Source organism: Larus michahellis, chromosome 5 (assembly GCF_964199755.1).
Source record: "Larus michahellis chromosome 5, bLarMic1.1, whole genome shotgun sequence".
In the NCBI taxonomy this organism is placed as follows: domain Eukaryota; kingdom Metazoa; phylum Chordata; class Aves; order Charadriiformes; family Laridae; genus Larus; species Larus michahellis.
The window spans coordinates 60060636-60070759 of NC_133900.1; the positions used below are offsets into that span (position 1 = coordinate 60060636).

The 10124-nt window shown below is 39.0% G+C and overlaps 1 long non-coding RNA gene across 1 annotated transcript; it reads right to left on the bottom strand.

The window, feature by feature from the left end:
• Positions 1 to 799: 799 nt before the first annotated feature.
• LOC141743442 (uncharacterized) lies at positions 800 to 6888 on the bottom strand. Its single transcript, XR_012587054.1, has 3 exons — positions 4299 to 6888; positions 3104 to 3228; positions 800 to 2180 (listed from the first exon to the last, which is right to left on the bottom strand). It is a non-coding gene; the product is annotated as an uncharacterized LOC141743442 (long non-coding RNA).
• Positions 6889 to 10124: the final 3236 nt, after the last annotated feature.

A 10124-nucleotide genomic window follows, 5' to 3' on the forward strand; every position in this document is an offset into this window, starting at 1 on the left:
TGGTTGCCGAGACGCAAAGATTTGGAAAGTAATTGTTTTCTCCAAAATAATTGATTCAAGTTGGTTTAGAATGCTTTTGGGGAACAGTATTTTAACAGATCTCTGTTACAAACCTGCCTATTAGTAAAGCAATTGACAGTCAGTTCTGGGAGAGCTGAGTACTTAAAATGCTTCCAGTAAGCATAGCACTGTGGTTATCAGCTGCTGCGCGCTCAGGAAACACAGAAAGCAATATGCTTTCAAAGAGTAACTAACACATAAAGAAACACATTTAAATTTAGCTAAGATTACTTAGAAAAATACCACTGAACAGAGCTGGAAATGCTATAGCAGTAAAATCCTTGCTGAAGCAAAAGGGAGGTGCACATCCTATTTCAATTTAGGCAATCTGCTGTTTTTCTGGCGGTGACACAGATAGTTACCACATGGCAACAGCAGTTACAGTGATAACAGCCCTTACCGCAAATGGTAAAGCAATGAAATGTAGTTGGGTTGTAAAGCTAAAGTACTGACAAAGTCATACTATTTGACTCATAACATTTTATAGGTACCTTTATTGCTGCCAGACCTGTAAGTAGGTTTAAAAACCAATCAGAGTGTTTGATCTTCATCTATTACTAACCTGTACAGCCAAAATCACAAAGCCAAATATTGCAACTCCATAGCAAGACATCCTTGGAAATTACATATAAGGACTTTTCACTTTAATATTACATTATAGATTTTGTACATTTTTAAAGAGAGTATTTACTTACTCTTAAAGGAACCACTTTGAGATTATTTTATTTTCTTGATTTTTGACTTATTTTCCTCTAATTTTAAGGAGGGTACAGCTACACAACTTCAATCCTGCAATTTCCAAACACTCATACTTTAATTATTCTGAGCACAGACAACTTCTTGGTGTTTATGCTTTGACTGGTTTCTGTGATCCCTGCCCTTTCAGTTTGAATGCAGCTGTGCAATACTTTCAGATCCTTGCCAGAAGCAGAAGCCAAAACATTTGTTCTGCGGGGAGAATTAGTAGGGAATAACTTCCTAAATTAGTAGGTGAGTTGGCAGGTGGACATCATACAATCAAAGAACGGCAAAAGGTGGTTACCAGTAAGTTCAAAATAAAGTGGTGTTAAAACAACTTAGCGTGCTGAGCATCCCTTCAGGTTAAGTGAAAGAAGTAATTAAGGGTTTCTTTAAAAAAATAGCATCAGGAAACGATAAGAGGTCCCCAGAGCCCATAAAGCTCTGCCATGGGGTCAGAGCATTTCCCAAGGCACCGCTTCATGAGTGCTAGGGAGCTGGCTTAGAATCATAGAATCACCTAGGTTGGAAGGGACCTTTCAGATCATCTAGTCCAACCATCAACCTAACTCTGACAAAACCACCACTAAACCATATCTCTAAGCACTATGTCTACCCGTCTTTTAAATACCTCCAGGGATGGTGACTCAACCACTTCCCTGGCAGCCTGTTCCAATGCTTGGTAACCCTTTTAGTGTAAAAATTTTTCCTAATATCCCTCCTAAACCTCCCCTGGAGCAACTTGAGGCCATTTCCTCTTGTCCTATCACCTCTTACTTGGGAGAAGAGACCGACACCCACCTCACTACAACCTCCTTTGAGGTAGTTGTAGAGAGCGATAAGGCTTACTTTGTGTAACGACCTGCAACAAGAGGAACAGTTGTAAAGGATTAAGGCATAAGGTAGGAGCACATATTCACAAAACACAAGGTGATAAAGCACATTATAAAACTAATGATATTCGTATCACATGTCACAATACCCACGAGATGGAAGCACAGCCATATTCTGGCTGTGGCTGGCAATGTGATTTCCAGCTCTGTTCTGAAGGCATGCTTAGGGTAAGAAATTATTTCCTGAAAGTTTGTTAAAGGTGTAGATAGCAAACAAGTTAACACATTATCACTTACTAACATAAAGCAATGAGGTTTATCCCTATCGATAAGGCCGCAGCCTGATGACCTGGGATGTGCAGAAGGTACTCCAGGCAGAGGAACAGACTCCGCGGGAGCCGCAGCGGAGCCGTTCAACCTTTGTAACTCGGGCTTTCACTGCCACCCGGTGGACAAGCCGCCACTTACTCTGCAGCCGACCTGCTGGTGATGGTGCATCCGAGAGGGATTTGGCCCAGTAGATTTATAGCAGAAAATAAATTGCTTAACCTAAATTCATGCAGGAATAAGGGAGAGATGAAGCAACCTATTACTTGGTACAAACCACACATTCAAAAATCACGTGGGGAATATCCTAAGGCATAATTAATGTAATTTGTAAATCATACAAATAATGGCTACAAATATTTTGAAATGCTTTTCGTCTTCTGATTTCCAGGCACTTACAATATGTCAGGCTTTTCTTGCAATACCAAGGGCTAACTCCTTTTAATGGTAGGTTTTACCTAATCACATCTTCAGAGGGAAGAACTTTTGAGAACAGCAAATAGCGCAAATCTTTTAATTAAGCTGCTGAATAGTGGCGATATTAATAGTGGTTGACAAAGCTTCCTTGTTTAAAACAAAACTTTCAGAAGTGATAACTCTTTGGTGATTCTGCCACAGCCAGGTTACTAACAAAGACAAATGGTATATGCAGAGCAGTCAGAGTGCTCAAGATGCTCATCCATATTGCAGGCCACCTATGGGAGCACTCCTTATCAGAAATACATTACACAATATCATTTTATGTCGCAGACTTTGATTATTATTTAGTATTTTGTCACACTAGGGTTCTTCTAAGCACTTAAAAAATACAAAGGGACGTGACATCAAAGCAACAAGAAAAGAAAAACAGAAGTTCCAGATGCAAGCACAAAGTGGATGTGTGTGGCTCATAAATACTGTTTGTGTAACACTTGACTTCAGTCAAAAGCATCCTTTAGGGTTATCGCTTCTAGACTTTGGAAAAATCAAAACTAACTTGGTCCCAGGTATTTAAAAGCCACATTTTATTTGGAAAGACAAAGTTCTCTCCATCTGGGCACAATCAGGATTCCTGTTTTCCCCATGTGCCAGTGTAATAATTTGGATCCGGAGCTCAACAACTTGTATTACTGACAAATATTTGAATTACCAGAAGAGTCACTTACTAGACAGTGGGAGAAGAACAAAATACACTTTTCTTCCTATTTGTCTTGTTACTGGATGATTCCAAAGGCCTTCCAGGCACGTTAGTGAAGATCCTTGTGTCCCTAAGGCCCCAGCGGGCATCCTTCTGCCAAAGAGATGAGAAAAGCAGAAAAGCTTTTAAGATCAAAACCTTTTTGGTCAATGTCCTTTTTCTGGTAGCTCTGAAACTCAGGATTGCAAGGCAAACAATTTATCAGGCTCCACGATTATGTTTCTCCATTTCAGGCTGTAAAATAACTGCTCTGAAGCAAACACAGCATAATCTAATCTACTTTACCGTAACAGCAGCTGAACTAAGCTTTGACAGTGATTTTCTTTTTGCACGCTCGATTCCTAAACCCAAACTGAAGTTTGATCTTGAGAAGGTGCAGACTACAATGAGTGAAACCAAAGGCAACATTCATATGAATCTTAATGAAGTGAAATTCTCAAGCTTCAGGCAACTTCAAGTCTTCTGCGAGTCAGACAGATCTGCATTACATGAGAACTTGATATAACATTATGATACTCTCACAAATACAAAAGGTTGTATTTTCCAGTACCTGGTTCCCCTGTGACCCAGCTTTTAAAATCATGATTATGAAAGGTTTTGGGAAGTGAAGAGAGTATATGGAAAAGCAGTGCAAATTGTTTGCTTAACAGCATTTGCTTTTAGAGCACGTCCAGAAGTGTTAAAAATATGCTTCAGATGACAGGAGTGATTCATGACTAGACAGCTGCTGAGAGAGACATCACCGACAGGAGAGAGAAGGAGAGAGATTTGACATGCAAATTACTGGGAGAAAAAGAAATTAAATACCTTTTCTTCTGAGTTTTAGCATTTAGGAATTGTTTTAATGACTTTTGAATTGAAACGAAGTTGTTGCATCTGCTGAAGCTGTCAGAACTTCAGCGCCCCTCAGACCTGTTTCACAGGCTGCAGTCATTACTCAGCTGATGTGATGACTGTCTGTCATCGCTTTCTGGGTAAGAAAAGACAATTTTCTTTTGTCCACTTGGTGTTTTGCAGTATTAAGAGACTGACTGCTGAATTTCCTGTCAAGGTCTAACTTCATAAATAATGCAATTCTTACATAGGTATCAATTTTTAGACAAAACGTTTAATAAAGTTGGTTGGAAGTAAGTCCCTGCTCAACAAGTAGAAGGGGTACTTACCCCATTCTGGATCCATGGAACACATTCAGAAAGTGATTGACTGAAATCCAAATCTGAAAGTAATGACTAAACCATTTAGCACTTGAGTTTGAACTTTGATGTTCTAGTGATCTCCGGCGTTCCCCATCTGAAAAATAGCATGGCAAGAGTGCTCACCACTGGTCTACACCTAGAGTCCCACTGCTTTTCCCTATCCGTTCAGCACAAATCTGGTAGCACAAATCTGGTAGCACAAATCTAAACAGCAATCTTCATTGATTTTCTGCTTTGATATTGCTAATTTCATATATACTTAAGTGGTATGATGTTCCCTGGAAGCCCAAGCTTAAATTCTGGTGTTTGTCAAAACTAGTCAACCTTAATCTTGGCCTTTTCATGACTCCACAAATACATACCTCCTGGACGACTTAATGCTTATGGCTGTTCTGTATAGTTTTACCCTGAAATACTGAGTCTGACTTTTTGTGCGCGGCAAGTGAAAATACAGAGGGCCTTTATTCTGAAGTGGAAGTAAAACACGGTAAAATCAGCTAGAACTCTCTGTACCTAAATTTACAAATTTTCAGCCACTTCCAAAATAAGCATGTCATACATTCATACATTTGCATTGAAAAAGCTAAGCTGATTTTAGAAAACCAATATGATTAAATCATAGGCAAATTTGTGTCGACCACCCCCTTTTTAGAAGGGGCTTTTTTAGCTTGCTTTGTTTCACCGGAATACAGATTATCTATTTGAAATACACGAACTGAATGGACTTCCCATTGAGGTTAGTGTATTCTAGCATTGTAATAAAGGTTATGAAAAGATGTCCGAGCACCAGCTGGCCTTCCTTTGATCCTCTCCATTCTTGTGATGATACATTTTCACACTTAAGATGATTCCCTTCTACCTCAAAGGCTGAAAGCTGCTTTGGTCCTTACAAATATTAACTGCAATCACAATGACCTATCTTTCTGGTTCCAGTCATCTGTTTAATATAGAGTGGAAGGTCAGAACTACATTAAAAGGGCCTGAAAGGCTTTATTTCAGTATACTGCCCCCTGCAGAGCTTCACAAAAAGCTGGCAGACTTGTAGTTCATGCATGCACGCTCCTCAGCACTGCATTGTGCAGTTGTATTAATGGGCTTTTGTAACCTTCCAGGAAAAATTCCCTCACCAAGAGAACAAAACTGTTGTCAGATCTGAACACACATGTGAATATCAACTACCAAAGAAAAAAAAAATATATTTAAACAGTAGGGGTACTGTCTTTAGAAAAAAGAATGTCTAAGTCACTAGCTTGTGTCTTCACTAGGTTGTGTTTTAAAGGTAATTTTTATCTATTTGCTAGCATGGAGATTTAATAACAGAGATGGAAACCAACTGTTTAGAGAAGGCAAATTCAATAATAGATGTCAGTAAGGATTAATGAATAAGGCTATGGACCAGAAAGCACAAGCCTGTGTGTACCAATACAAAGAAATCTATTTGCAGCACAGTGGAGCACAGGTCACTTTGAAGTCATTAGCATACTGAATTACAAAATAGCTACATCTAAGGCCCTTCAGTTGTCATTAGAACACATTTCCCAAGCTATCACATTTTCCTTCTTCAAATCTGCCTATAAAGCTCACGCTTGCTTGCATTCTATTAAGTCTTCTGTACAAGCAGGACCATCTACATTTCTTGTCATGTTTGTTTTACGTTATCACTTCTCAAACAAGCTCTTTAGCAAGAAACCAAAATATCCAAAATCCCAGCACACACTCCAAAACACGGAGACTGGAGATTTTTATAGAGTTTTACAACTATGTGGGACTCTGCTTACCTATATGCCTCTACATTTTTCCTCACTGAGTTTGAATATGTTAACCTCTGGTCTGGATTATGAGGGGTGGGTAAGTGGCATGAAGTGAGCAGCAAGAATTGAATGCAGCTGTCCACGTATGAATGGAGCTACCCACAGTGGGGAAGACAATGAACGGAAAGAAAAAAGTGGATTCCAGAAGCAAATGGCCTATGGGGCCAGTTCCACTTGCTTCACACTGATTTTGTCTTAAATTTGACTTGCTCTTGTATATGCCACTTAGATGTTTTGGGAAGACTTCATGTGTAGCAATTACTTCCCTATAAAATTATCAACAGGAGTTTAAGCCTATTTGGATTTGCTGAAGAAGCCATGGAAACAAAGCACAAGTGCTCTGTTCTAAAGCCCAGTCTCTGAATTCAAGAAACTGTGAAACTTCTAGTGGGCCTAAAAAGAGTACGAGAGAATGCAGATAAAGTCTCAGACCACAAAACCACTATACGTGCACAATGGCAACAGGTAATAAACACGTGGCAAGTCCTTCCTAGTAAAGTTCGCCTTCCTTAAACCACTTATTTTCAGTTCTAACTAAACCAGATCACAAGTCTCAAGATAAGCAGAGGATTTTTTTTTTGGAGGGGGAGTTATTTGAACTTAGACTTAATTATAGGAAGTATCATTTTCCTGTGTACACACAGAAAACATACCCACATAAAAATAGCAGGTTACATTTTGTATAGGTTTAATGCACTTCAATAATCCAAAAACCACAGTAATTCCTTCAAAAGTTTAAAAGCTACTATCATTTGATTATTTTTTTTATATTGTGCAGGAGTCAAATGACAGAGATCTCTCTGCACTGAACAAACCCAAACTCAGCCCTGAGCAGTTACCTACATCTAGAAACAAAAGTGATTTAAGTTTGCAAGACGAACTGAAGAACAGCAGCTCTGAACTGCAGAATAGCTATTCCAATAAATAACTATTAGCAATCCTTCGATTTTACTATGCCAGGTTGGCTAACTTTTTTTTTAAATAGCACGCCATTTACATCGATTATAATGGCACTTCAGCAGTGCCTACTACTAACCAATTGACTGATGCTTATTCATACCCCTCAGCACGCTAGCTATGGATATTTATGAGCAATAGCGATGGCTGGGCGTCTGCTGCTTGTGAAATACTATTGGCTCAATAATTATGTCACGGTTTCCACCTGTTCTTCAAAGTCACAGGGTAACTGCTGTTTTCCAACTGCGCCAGCTTTATGGCAGTATTAGGACCACCAGACCATATTTGCTATTCCCCCTCAAACATCCTCTTCATTATGGGCCTACAAGTTGACATAGGAAATCCTTGGATACAGAAGATCCTCTTGCAAGGCAATTTTCTACAGAAGTCTCACTGGAAAAAGCACGTGGCAGTGCTAAATTGACATGACATACTATATTTGATTTTTGGAAACAAAAAAGCAAAATACATCTTGCAGTCAGGCAGTGATATTCTCACTGCGAAGTGGCTGCAGGGATGGGGCTTCTTAATCCAAAAGTTCTTACTCCATACATAAAATTTCATTCTCTTCCATCTGACTCCATCTATCTACTCATCTTTTGAGTTTTCTCTCTTCCTCAGCTTTTCCTTCAAGCCAGCGAGCAATAACAGTTCTTTGTGCTCCTGCCCAGTCTGCAACTCTTGCTTTTTCTGGTTCCAGCTGCACAAACTCAGATGGACTGTTTGCTCCTACCAGTGTTCTTTCTACTTCCTTCTCAAAGATGCCACATTGCAGCAAGGCGTTTTATCAAACTCCCCAAACTGCAAACAGTATTCACAGTCTGGTAGCAGGTTTGAGAACCTGCATGTTTTTGGTGTGAAACACTCTCACAGAAACACTGCCAAGGAAGAGAAATTATCCTTTGTGCAACATGGCTGTCCGCTGGGCACAAAGCAGTTGGTACCTAGTAACTTAATCGATATCCTTACAAGCATCTCAAGATGCCATTTTTACCTTAAGAGTCTTCAGCAATAACACATTCCACCAAAATAAAGAATACAAACCTCCAATACCCTGTTAGCAGAGCACAAAGGTTGCAACATGGTCTGTTTTAAACCTATGCTGTACCGACTCCACCAAAATACAACGGAGAAAGCAAAACCATTGCAGAACCAGAGGCAACTAAAAAGTTAGGAGGTTCACAAATTGCAGATTTGTCCTCTCCAAGCAACAGAATCCTCGTGGGAACAGAATCAAATGTCTGTTTTCTCTTGGGTTAAGTATATCTAAAAATACTTTCTGACAAGGGGAAAGCTACAGAGCTAGTGACTGGCAGATACCCACATTTTGCCTTAGGTGCTAGTGCAAGGATAGCAGAGTGAGAGCGAGCATGAGCACACATGGTCAGGGACAGAACCATAATGCATGGGTTGTTGAGTAGCATGTGGAGGATTTCCACAAAGATCTGTAGTGTTCACCAGCAAATCATGTAAAAGAAAATGAATGACAAAAGAGGTAAGGGTTCAAATGTACAAAGTGTTGCCTGCTTAATCCTATGTGGGACTATGATCTGCTAGCCTACATGATACTTTTAAAATTAGGCACCAAAAGGTGAAAAAAAAAATCCCAATTTTCTCTTCAGTGCATCTGTTTGGGTTTCTTTTTTTTTTTTTTTTCTTTTTTCTTCTTTTTTTAACTGGTCTGTTAATGTAGCAAAAAAAAGGTTTTCTGCCCTTTTTGTTTTAAGGAGTGGTAAGCTCTGGCCAGCAATATTATCCTTCTCATTTCAACCCAGGTTGAAAGCAGTTAAAAAACAGGGAGGTGCAGGGCCCTGTAAAGGAAGGGGAAGCCACAAATTGCAATGCATGGCATTAACACAATAAGAAACTGAACAGCTAGGTTTGAATTCCTGGGGGGAAAAAGTGATAAGCACTTTAAAAATATGAAAAATACTATATTTTCCAGTCTCTGAAATTCCACAGAATGCAGGCAGTGGACTATGTCACCTCTGGTCTACAATCCTATTCTAGCAAAACTAATTCTTGTTCTACCAAGAACTAGCTTAATTACAATAGATTTGAACATTTGTGCTTTAGTGGGCTACAAATGACAATGTATTTTCTAACACCAAGAAAATGTGACATTACATATAAATTTATAGATAGTTCCAGCTATTAGTTTTACACAAACACGAATTTTTCAGCAGAGCAACTACAGTGTCACTAAGATAGCAGTGATACCAGAATTTGTTAACCGTTGCAAAACACTGAAATCAACTTCTCGGCCTACAAACTGCTTCTTTTCACAACAAAAAAATTTATGTAATCAGGTGTTTGGGGGGTTTTATATGGTTTTGTAGTCCCAAATAAATTTTGGCCTATTTTTCATGCAAGTGCAACTGAAGTCTTGCAGTCTTATCATATAATACTACAGATACCAGTACTCACAGCTGTCTTGCTAGCAGTGAACATTGAGACTCCTTATAGGAAATAAGTAGCATGTACTTCAAACAGACTTCCCAGCCTGTGAATGAACTTCAGAAAAAGGTTAGTACAAGTGTATTTTCAGGAATGTTTTAGCAGAAACCTTGACAACACACTACTGAAGCTTTTTGATGGGTTGGAAAAAGTTAGGCCAGTAGAACTTATGACTGTAGCAGGCAGTTTGAAATGCAGCAACAGAATCTATACTGCAAATTAATACAACCATTCAAAGCACCAAAGCAGAAAAAGGCCTCTAAGCAAAGTTTCTATCCTGTAAGAGTCTATTCATTCCATTAATTAGCCAATAGTTTACACTAATTCACTGAAATGCAAAGACAATCTACTGGTGTATTGATTGCACTTATTTTATAGTGCAGCTCTTCTTGCAGTGGTATCCCCATTAGCATTGAAAAGATACCTGGAATAGATGGATGTTATTGAAAATCTTTCATAAAAAGATGAAATGCATTGACCAATTAAGATACAATGTAAAACAACTTCCCTTTATTTACATTTCCTGATCTTGGTCTTCATTGTACAAACAATCTGCTGTGCAAAATAG